Below are 12,411 nucleotides of genomic sequence, written 5' to 3' on the forward strand. Positions count from 1 at the left end.
CTTTAGAGTGGAGGAGGATGAGAGGCGACTTAACAGAAGTTTATAAGATGATGAGGGGAGTAGATAGAGTGGACGTGCAGAGATTATTTCCTCAGGCGGATGTAGCTGTCACTCGGGGGCATAACTATAAGGTTCATGGTGGGAGATATAGGAGGAATGTCCAAGGTAGATTCTTTACTCAGAGAGTGGTTGGGGTGTGGAATGCACTGCCTGCTGTGATAGTGGAGTCGGACACTTTAGGAACTTTCAAGCAGTTATTGGATAGGCACATGGAGCACTCCAGAATGATAGGGAGTGGGATAGCTTGATCTTGGGCTTGGACATAGCTCAGCACAACATCGAGGGCTGAAGGGCCTGTACTGTGCTGTACTGTTCTATGTTCTCGATCAGCATGTCAGATATCCCAAGGAAACTAATATTAAATCAAGGATAAAATGTCATCAGAATAACCAGAAATAAAATAACAATTAAGTAGAAAACATTGGCTCCAAAGGAAGATAAAATCGACAGGGCCCAATGTTTTCCATCTCTGCAATTTAAAGGGTGAGAACATTGTGGGTATCCTAACAATATTCTTCCAAATTTCTATCCATTTGGTGACTGTTTCTTTAGGTGGAGAAATTTCACCTGAAACTCTGCTGTTCAGGAAAGGCGAGCGAGGGAATCTCAGTTCGCTTAGTATCGGTTGTGGGAAATGACTCGAGTCAAGGAAAGCCTGATTAAACACTCTGAACATTTCAGCTGACCAGAGAGGGTTTGTAAAGGGGAAGGCACACCTGACAAAGCTGACTAATATTATGAAGAGGTGATTAAAGTAGTGGAGGGGGGAAGTTCTCTGGCCTCCCATCCACATGCTTCCTGCCAGTGGGGAGTGGTGCGCTGTTTACTCGTGGTGGGATTCTCCAGTCCCGCTGGTGTTAATGGGAATTCCCACTGATGTTACTCCACACCACTGGGAAACCCACTGGCGGGGTTGTGCTGCCGGCAGGACTGGAGAATCCCAATGGCATGAACGGCTGGAGAATTCCAACTGTTAATTATGGGGATTTCCAGAAGGTATTTGACAAAGTCCCTGATAAAAAGTTTATGAACTGAAATTGAAGCTCATGGAATTGAAGGCAAATTATCGATTAGGTTAGAAAACGGGCTGAGCAGAAAGATAAAACAAGACACAATATTGGACAGGAAGTCTAATTGTCAGGATGTGACTAAGTGGTGTCCTATAAGGATCTGTGTTGGGTCTGCGACAGGACACTGTGTTTATTGATGATTGAGATGAAGTTGGAGGAAGGTAGTTGGGAAGCATCCTTTCTGGTTGGATCACAGCTTGGTATGGGCTCCTGCTCTACCCGAGACTGCAAGAAACTACAAAAGGTCATGAACGTAGCCCGATCCATCAGGCAAACCACCCTCCCATCCATTGATTCTGTCTACGCTTCCCACTGAAAAGCAGCCAGCGTAATTAAGGACCCCACACACCCCGAACGTTCTCTCTTCCACCTTCTTCCATCAGAAAAAAGATAAAAAATTCTGAGGTCACGTACCATCTGACAGAGGGTAGCAGTGGAAGGGTGTGTTTCTGAATGGAGGTCTGTGACAGGTGGCGCTCCTCAGGGATCAGTTCTGGGACCTTTGTTGTTTGTAATATATGTAAATGATTTAGAGGAAAATGTAACTGGATTGATTAGTAAGTTTGCAGATGACACAAAGGTTGGTGGATTTGCGGATAGCGATGAGGATAATCAGAGGATACAGCAGGATATAGATCAGTTGGAGACTTGGGCAGAGAGATGGCAGATGGAGTTTAATCTGGACAAATGTGAGGTAATGCATTTTGGAAGGTCTAATACAGATAGGAAATATACAGTAAATGGCAGAACTCTTAAGGGTATTGATAGGGAATCTGGGTGTACAGGTACACAGGTCACTGAAAGTGGCAATGCAGGTGGAGAAGGTGGTCAAGAAGGCATACGGCATGCTTGCCTTCATCGGCTGGGATATTGAGTTTAAAAATTGGCAAGTCATGTTGGAGCTTTATCAAACCTTAGTTTGGCCACGCTTGGAATATAGTCTTCAATTCTGGTCGCCACACTACCAGAAGGATGTGGAGGCTTTGGAGAGGGGACAGAAAAGATTTATCAGCATGTGGCCCAGTCTGGAGGGTATTAGCTGTGAGGAGAGGTTGGAGAAAATTGGTTTGTTCTCACTGGAACGACAAGGTTGAGGGACAGCCTGTTTGAAATCTACAAGATTATGAGAGGCATGGACAGAGTGGATAGTCAGAAGTTTATTTTCCAGGGTGGAAGAGTCAATTATTAGGGGGTCACAGATTTAAAATGCAAGGGGAAAGGTTTAAAGGAGATGTAAGAGGCAGATTTTTTACACAGAGAGTGGTGGGTGCCTGGAACTTGTTGCCGAGGGGAGATAGTGGAAGAGGATACGGTAGTGACTTTTAAGGGGCGTCTTGACAAGTACATGAATGGGATGGGAATAGAGGGATACAGTCCCCGGAAGGGTTCGGGAGTTTTAGTTAAATCAGGCAGCAAGGTTGGTGCAAGCTTGGGGGGCCAAAGGGCCTGTTCCTGTGCTGGAATTTTCTTTAATCTTTGTTCTTTGACTCAAGAACAGCTTCTTCCCTGCTGCTGTCACACTTTCGAATGGGTCTACCTTGCATTAAGTTGATCTTCCTCTACACGTTAGCTATGACTGTAACGCTATATTCTGCACCCTCTCATTTCTTTCTCTATGAACGGTATGCTATGTCTGTACAGCGCGCAAGAATTAATATTTTTCACTGTATGTTAATACATGTGGCAATAAATCAAATCAAATCAAAGAGGAAATAATCCAGATTTCACACCAAAAACAGCCCATGATCAGCTGGATTCAAATTGCTCTCCATCATAGACAGCAAATATCTTACATTAACATTACCCATGATTAGGGTGAGCGCAATTGCTACCTTTCATTTTATTATGTAAACTGAAGATTAATATGACTAATAACAAACTCTAATCCTTGAAGCTATTATCAAACAATTATATTAAATTGACTCTAGTTACTGTAGTTATACATGGGGTTCAAAGTGGAGTTGTACTGAACAACACATTTAATACAATTCCCAAACCAAGTTAATGTTATATTTCTGAATCATATTATTTGTTTTCACAGTGGACGAACTTAATAATAAAATTATTGGGATGATGGGAATTTGTAGAACAGGAAGTCATTCCTTTCCATTGCACCTGTTCCTGTTCTACATTTCTAAAACAGACTTTTGGGTGGCGCAGTGGTTAGCACGGCTGCCTCACAGCATCAGGAACTCGGGTTCGATTCCTGGCTTGGGTCACTGTCTGTGTGGAATTTGCACGTTCTCCCCATGTCTGCGTGGGTTTCCTCTGGGTGCTCCACTTTCCTCCCACAGTCTGAAAGGCATGTTGGTTAAGGTGCATTGGCTGTGCTAAATTCTCTCTCAGTGTACCCGAACAGGGTAGCGACTAGGGGATTTTCACAGTAACTTCATTCAGTGTTAATGTAAACTTACTCATGACAATAATCAATAAAGCTTCATAAAAAAAACTTTGCTGGTGTCACATTGAAGCCTGTTCCCTGAACTAAATTCAATTGCATTTTGAGTATTTATCCATATCTCTTTTCAGAACTAATCCAGATTCTGGGACGCTTAGTATCTGGTCCCAAAATCCTGTTGGAAAATTTGACAAAAGGCTTTTAAAAGATGTTCTCTTTTAACCTCAATTGGTGCGTTCCTCTGGCTGAAAGAACTCTGCCCAGTTCCCATTCAGCTCCTCACTGGTGGGTCTCAGCCTAGATGTTGGGCTCTGTTGTTCAGTTGCTGACAGACAGCGAGGAGGAAGGGTGTGCTTATCACCAGCTGGAAGATCAGTCCCAGTCTGGCAGGTGATATTCTCAGCACCAACATCGCCTGATACATTTCTCCGGGAAATCAGAGCACCAATTGGCACTGCGAATCCTGCCGCAGTGAGCCAACTGTTTAAAGTTTTCATTCACTCCAGGCAAGTTCAGCACTCTGGCCAGGGTGTTTTCGGGGCTGGAGATGAAGGGAGGTGGGGGTGGAGGGATGGTGCTGGAGCAAACGTACTCACACAGGAGGGATCAGCAGAGCAGTGAGGACAAGAGGAAGGGGAGACGTTACACCAGGACGTGTTTGTCAATGTCACTGTGGCCCTTTGATCCCATAGGATTTGTCCTGGGTGTATCAGGTGATTCTAGTGATGTGTCCCCGTTGTTTTACACCGCTGTAGCACTGTGTCTTCTGTAGACCTGGGCTCACAGTCATGGCTCCTTCCCCAGTGAGTCCAGTCTGTATATCTGCAGTGAGTGTTACGCTTCCCTGAGGAACGCCATTGAGCTAGCAATTGAAATCCCTGGTCAAGACTTTTGGTCGCTCTGGAGAAGCCGTACAGTACTCAGCCAAGTACTGGGATTTGTGGTTCGGTGCTGAGTGTCCCCCACACTCACGGTGAGGGGTCAGCCTTTCCCACTCCCTCAGCAGCAGGAGGGGGAAAGGCAACAGCACCCACCAGCTTTCTGAGTTACAGGATTGCTGTAAGGCGACCCCAGAGAGAGGGAGGCAATATTCAAGTAAATTACAAGATGATTGCCACCATATCAGTGCGACAAAATGCACGAGCTGATTGGGGTATTGTGGAAGAAAGAAATGGCTGAGACACAGCTAGACAATTTCGAAATTGAGCTTTCTGAAAATTCTCAGATGGCACCTAAACTGTGACAGGAAGTGGCAGTGCATAGTGAGCAGGATGGCTGTGAATGAAGGAAAGCTATTTATTATAACTCAAAAGGTGCAAAATGTGCAAGAAGTAAAAGACAGTGTCCTACTGGGAATTATTCACATCTAAGCTGAACTGGAAGATTTGAAACACAAGATTCAAGCTGAGTATATACCTCTGAAAATGCATGACAAACTGAAGTCTCCAATGAACCAAACCGTTTGAGTGGTTAGCACTGCTGCATCACAGCACCAGAGACCTGGGTTCAATTCTGGCCTTGGGTAACTGTGTGAAATTTGGACACTCTCCCCATGCCTGTATGGTTTTCCTCTAGTTTCCTCTCATAGTACAAAGCTGCCCAGATTAGATGGATTGGCCATGCTAAATTGCCTCTTGGTGTGCCAGGATATATAGGTTATGGGGATTTGTAGGGTAAATACATGGGGTTATACAGTAAGCCTGGGTAAGAGTGGTGCAGACTGGATGAACTGAATAGCCTCCTTCTGCACTGTAGGGTTTCTGTGGATTCTTTTATCTGAACAAACACAATTTCAGAGATGACACAATGTTGTCAGGAGGAAGTAGCGAACCTGAATTCCACAGCTGGCAAATCAAAGCTGGAGTTGGTGAAACTCAACAAGATATACAACCAGGCAAAGCAGCAGCTAGGAAAGGCACACAATAATCTGTGACCTTGAAAAATCAATCTGTAGCTATGGAAACCCATGAACTAAAAAGGATTCTGACCATTGCTTCAGAACAATCTGTGTATGAATTATCAGGAGCAACAAAGCAATGCACTGAAGCCCAGAGTTAGTTTGCAAGAGGTCAACAAGAAAATAAACTCTGAAAGAGCAATTGATTGTTCTTCAAGACCAAATGCAAAAAAAAAGTAAATGTTCAACATAATGAATAATGAAGACCATCTTAAGCAGCAGAATGGAAGCACAACAGAAAGAACTCCACAGAACGCTACTGAATTACAGGAAAACTCAAAATAAAACAAATAAGCTTTGTAGAGAAAGGTAAAACCTGTTGAAAGATCTCCACACACACTATCTCAACCCCTCAGGTCAAAGTTTATTCCTCTGTAAAGTTACAAAAAGAAACAAAATGTAACAACACTCTGCAGAAAGGAAACACAAGATGCCGGAATAAGAAAAACACTGGATCTTTCAGACATGCTCAGAGCCACGGAGCTGAATAAAAAGATTCATACTCACGCTTGGAAATAAGATGGCAAACAAGTGTTCAGTTGAAATTGTGAAGCAAGGGGGAACTGTAAGATCCATCTGTGCACACCCAGCAGGAACAGGGCAGACGCCTGGGAAAAGATCATTCGCGGCCGCTCCAGGAATGAACCGAGGGCATATTCTGCAGGAATGGGAGAAATTGATAGTGTCTGACAAGCTGCTCATAAAAGTAGCACAACTCGAGGGAGCAGAAAGGTGAATCAAATGGAGGTAAACAAGTACCAGAAATACACTATTGCTACTGTCCCCCCCTCCAGTGTGAGACAGAGAGAGCTGGAAGAACTGTCACGCCTCAAGACCATCTGAATTTATTAAGTTAGCCAATAGAGCTGGGTGAGAAGGGGTAACAAGTAATGATTTTGTTGCAAATAGCTATACTCTGGTGGGAAGGAGGAAAGTTTTCTCCTGAGAAGAAAGGGAGATGTTGTATTATGCGCCTGCAGGCTGTGATGATGCTGCATCTTTAAGAAATGTACATCATGTTTCTTGTAAAGGGTATGTTTAAAATTCAGCTCTGTTTCTCAGGGTGCCAAATAGTCTAAGAAATTTTTGGTACTAATAGCTGGGAAAACAGGGCAATTATATGAAGTGTTTGCTTAAGCAGGGCCAATGCCTTTGTGTTTACTTAAGTTTCCCCCAGGGCTTTCAGTGTAGCGTTTTCAATAGGTTGATTGACACGGATGGAATCAGGTGTTTACCGGGAGGAGCTAAGATTGCAGGAAAGAAATACTCATTTTAGTTTCATTTTCAAAGTATAAGCAGTTGCTGTTTGGACTGCCAGAAGAAGCAGGTGCCTCTCTTTGTCTCTCTCTCTGTGGAGGTGTTCTGAAAGCTCTAGGACTGTTAACCTGAAACAGGCAAGTAAGGCTGTGTTTTGCTAACTAATGTTAAAGAGTGGGTTTAAGCCAAAAGAGAAATGTTGTTTGAATTGGAACTCATAGTGAGAGGTTAGCAGTTAAGTAACTTGTCTTGTTTAAGTATTCTTCAACTGCTAAAATTTAAGCTAATTCATTTATTATTTGTTGTTAAATAAAGTTTACTTTTGTAAAAACTTTCTGGTTTTTCAGTAGAATCATCCCTGAAATGAGACATCATATTCTCACATTAATGCCAAAATAGAAAATTATTGGTGTCTGTCTAAATTTGTTAATATCTGGTATTATATTAATATCTATAAAGTTAATATCTGGTTCCTGATCTGGTATCCTAACAATGCCTTTGGAACGTGAAAGTGCTTGGCAGAGCAAGAGTTAACATGAGACTAGAGAATATCCCTGCCCACAGTAGGATGTATACAGTCACTTGGCAATAGATCCACAGAACATTCTCGAAGCAGCCTACAAGGAGTAAAGCTGTGATGTGTGAACAATTAAAGATTTACAATACACAGTTCATGTTTAAGTATACGAGTCTCGAGGTCTCAGCGAGATACCATATAGGTTGCATTCCCATATTTCTCATCACTGTCTCCCACTGGTCTTTCTTCAGTCCAGTGTCAATAGGCATGTCCTCACTTCACAATGAATAGAAACACAACCCCTAAATCCAAATTTTAAAAAAAATTAAATTAATTCAATTCTGTCTAGTTTAAAATTAAGAATCACCCGCGTCTGGCCCTTTTTCAATCTACAAAGTGCTACCTCAGTGTTTGTAAGTACAAGGATCAGCTTTTAGTGGAATGGAAAGGTACATTAGCTGCTGGAAGCTGCCACAGTTTGTCATTCAGAGACCATGGGGTAAGAAGGAGGTCAACTGGGACAAAGCCAATCAGTTCTGAGTGATCCCTCCAGCAGCATGGTGCCCAGTGCTGTCAGTTGCCATGGATTTCACTCTGCCCCTGCCCTTGTACATTCTCTTAAAAGTGCACACGATACACAGGCTGGCATGGTCTCCATAGGTGGCAACCTCTTACCACAGACTGTACGTGATATTGGCAGTAGATTAGAGAGTGCAGTGAGATGTATACAGGGTGTACCTGCCATTGCTGAATAGCTAGTGTACAGTGTGTAAGATGTAAGCTAGAGGAAAGTGAGGGATGTACTCGTGGTGAGTGAGGAAAAGGGTGTATCTTGTTGTATACTGACTACAGGAGACTGAGCTGTAGTGAGGAGTGAGGCTGCAATGAGCAAAGAACAGAGTTGGGTTCTTATCTTTACGAGGCTTGCAGCCCACCTTCTGTATCTGGGTCCAGAGCAATGACTTCCTCAATGGCCCCTTCTCATTGGCAGTGCAGTTGGTGCAGAGAGGACGTTGTGAAGCTTCACAACCTCTGGAGCTCTTGTCCAAGTTTCCCTTTGGTTCAGCATGGACTGGACTTTAACTCAATCACAATTCCTGGCTCATTTTACTGATGTGGGAGCGCAGATAGATCACGGATCATGAGGTTACATGAACAGAACCTGTAGCACTTGTGTCCCTCATCATCTCGTACACCTCGATCAGGTTCCCCTCGGCCTTCTCTGCTCCAAGGAAAACCATCCCAGTCTAACCCAGCCTCTCCTCCGGAATGCTCCAGCCCAGGCAGCATCCTGGTGAATCACCTCTGCACCCTCTCCAGTGGAATCACATCCTTCCTACAGCACACAATACAGTAGCTGTGGCCTAAGCAGCATTTTGTACAGTTCCGCCATAACCTTCCCGCTTTTATATTCTATACCTTGGCTAAGGAAGGCCAATATCTCACTTGCCTTCTTAACCACTCTATCCACCTGTCCTCTGCCTTCAAGAATCTATGGACAAGCAACTCAACAGCCTTCTGATCTTCTGTACTTCCCAACATCCTATTGTTCATGATTGTGTTTACCTTGCCTTGTTCGTCCTCCCAAAATACACCCCTCACACGTCTCAGAGTTAAATTCCATTTCTAACTGTTTTGCCCATCTGATCATCCCGTCTATATCATTCTGTAATCTCAGGCGTTCCTCCTCACTATTTACCACACCACCAATTTTTTGTGTCATCTGCAAACTTACTGATCATAGAATCATAGAATCGCTACACTGCAGAAGGAGGCCATTTGGCCCATGGAGTCTGCACCAACCACAATCGCACCCAGGCCCTATTCCTGTAAACCCTCACATTTACCTTGTTAAGCCCCCTGGCAATAGGATTAATTTAGCGTGCCAACTACCCTAACCCACACAGCTCTCTACTTTGGGAGGAAACTGGGGCACCCAGAAGAAACCCTCGCAGACACGGGGAGAATGTGCAAACTCCACACAGGCAGTGACCTGAGGCCGGAATTGACCCTGGATTCCTGGTGTTGTGAGGGAGCAGTGCTAATCACTGTGCCATCATGCCCCCATATTCACATTGAATCATTAATGTACACTACAAGGCACCCAACACTGGACACAGGCTTCCAGTCACAAAAACCGTCACCCTCTGCCACCTACCACTAAACCAGTTTTGGAGGCAGTTTGCCAAATTGCCCTGGATCCCCTGGGCTCTTACCGTCTTCATCAGCCTCCCATCAGGGACCTTGGTCAAAGCCTTACTGAAATCCATGTAGACTACATCAACTGCGCATCCTTCATCTACACCCCCGAGTCACCTCCTCAGAAAATGTTGTATTGTTCAGTCCCACAATTTTTGAATATATTCTTTCCTGGAAGGTCAGAATTTGTTGCCCATCCCTAATTACCCATGAACTGAGCAGCTTGCTAGGCCATTTCAGAGGACAGTTAGGAGCTAACCATATTGATGTGGGTCTGAAGTCATGAATAATTAGACAGCCCTCAGCCCTCTCTCTCCCCAGATGGTTACCAGGTGTTGCTGTGATCTATACACACAGCTCAGTTCACCAATGAACATTGACCATTTCTTCCACAAATCTCCAAGAACCTGTAACCCATCCCAGGGTCTTGTTGACTGTCCGTACTCACCAGCCAAAGCTGCCTTATCAGAGGCCTTCAGCAAAACAGGAAAATCAACTCCACAGTCCCAGAAAAACAGGCACTGAATCCGCAAAACAGAAACCACCTCTCAGCAAAACTGAGTTGGTAAAATGTATCAGAACCATGGTGCGATGGTGGACAGTGAGGAAGGTTATCTCCAATTGCAATGGGATCTTGATCAATTGGGCCAGTGGGCTGATGAATGGCAGATGGAGTTTAATTTAGACAAATGCGAGGTGATGCATTTTGGTAGATTGAACCAGGGCAGGACTTACTCAGTTAATAGTAGGGCGTTATGGAGAGAGCTACAGAACAGAGAGATCTAGGGGGACAGGTTCATAGCTCCTTGAAAGTGGAGTCACAGGCGGACAGAGTGGTGATGAAGGCATTCAGCATGCTTCGTTTCATTGGTCAGAACATTGAATGCAGGAGTTGGGACATCTTGTTGGAGTGTTGGGAAGACCACATTTGGAATACTGTGTGCAATTCTGGTCACCCTATTAAAGAAAGGATATTATTAAACTAGAAGGAGTGCAGAAAAGATTTACTAGGACTCTACCGGGACTTGATGGTTTGAGTTATAAGGAGAGGGACTTTTTTCTCTGGAGCATAGGAGGCTGAGGGATGACCTTATAAAGGTGTATAAAATAATGAGGGGCACAGACAAGGTAGATAGTCAATATCTTTTCCCAGAGGTAGGGAAGTTTAAAATTAGAGGGGATAGGTTTAAAGGGAGAGATACAAAAGTGTCCAGAGGGGCACTTTTTTCACAGAGGGTGGTGAATGTCTGGAACAAGCTGCCAGAGGTAGTAGCAGAGGTGGGTACAATTTTATCTTTTGAAAAGCATTTAGATAGTACATGGGTACGGTGGGTATAGAGGGATATGGGACAAATGCGGGCAATTGGGATTAGTTTAGGGATTTTAACAAAAAAAAGGATGGCATGGACAAGTTGGGCCAAAGGGCCTGTTCCCATGCTGTAAACCTGTATGACTCTACGACCTCTATAACCAAGAGCAATGGAATCCAATGGGGATTGGGTTGGCGATTGTGAGCTGTGATTGGGTAAACTGCCAACAGACAGACCTGCGATCAATGTTCAGTTGTCATTGGATAAGCCATTACCACATGGAACTGTGATTGGCCAATGATTATTTTCCACCTTTACAAATCTCCAATCACACACTAGCCACACATGAGTCTGCAGTGAGTAACCCAGTAACCGTGCCAAGGTGAGTATCTGATATAAATCTGATCATGTTGCAACGGCAGATGATTACAAACCTCAGCGACTGCTCTCTGAGTTTATTATTGATGGTCTGACTGGAAAACGCTCATAACTCTATCGCTAACTTTTTATTTAATACATTGCATGACCACCATCTGACATAGTGCTGTTTCATTGAGAATAATAAATATCAAATAACATACCTCTTCAATTAATACTTGTCATGCGCTAATGCCCAGAGGCCCTAATGTTCAAGAGAAACAGCTTTCAACATCAAGGACATTTTATAATGTTCTGCAGCCAAAACCCCACTTCAATCCTATGTCCCCATCAAACACTCCCAGGACAGGTACAGCATGGGGTTAGATACAGAGTAAAGCTCCCTCTACACTGTCCCCCATCAAACACTCCCAGGACAGGTACAGCATGGGGTTAGATACAGAGTAAAGCTCCCTCTACCCTGTCCCCATCAAACACTCCCAGGACAGGTACAGCATGGGGTTAGATACAGAGTAAAGCTCCCTCTACACTGTCCCCATCAAACACTCCCAGGACAGGTACAGCACGGGGTTAGATACAGAGTAAAGCTCCCTCTACACTGTCCCCATCAAACACTCCCAGGACAGGTACAGCACGGGGTTAGATAATATTTGCTCTTTACATACTGCATAAACACAGCAAGGGGACAATCAGCCAAATAAACTGTTATACACACACTCGCACACACACAGTCACTTAGACAACTGTTAGACACACACAGACACATACAGTCACACATACACACTCACAGACACAAATAGGCAATCACATTTAGATTTCAGGTGCAATTTGAACAGTCCTGATCCAATGCCAGGTACATTTGCCGACACACTGACACACACACACAGTCACATACACACGGACACACTCATATTCATATACTCCTGACTGAGACAGTTTTGTTTTCTCTCCAGTTGTCTGGTAGTTAATGTGGGTGAATATTGGGGCAGTGTGTGGAAGGCTGGGTGAGTGTGAGAGCCTGTGGCAGAGTGCTGAGTGTGTATCAGTCAGCATGTGGACAGGAGCAGCGGCTCCTGATCCTCCCTGAACACTCAGCATCCCGGAGTGTCTCACACAGGGACAGGAGTCTTCACAGCGGCTGGGAATCCGCCCCATTCCACAGCGCAGCGACCGGGAATGTGGAGCTGCTCCGGGCTGTGGAACAGAGCTCTGCCCGACACCCAGAGCTGCAATCCCGGGGTTAGTGCCTGTGTGTCTGTGTGTGT

The sequence above is a fragment of the Carcharhinus amblyrhynchos genome, chromosome 12 (genome assembly GCF_965287045.1).
Source record: "Carcharhinus amblyrhynchos chromosome 12, sCarAmb.v2.hapA, whole genome shotgun sequence".
NCBI lineage: Eukaryota > Metazoa > Chordata > Chondrichthyes > Carcharhiniformes > Carcharhinidae > Carcharhinus > Carcharhinus amblyrhynchos.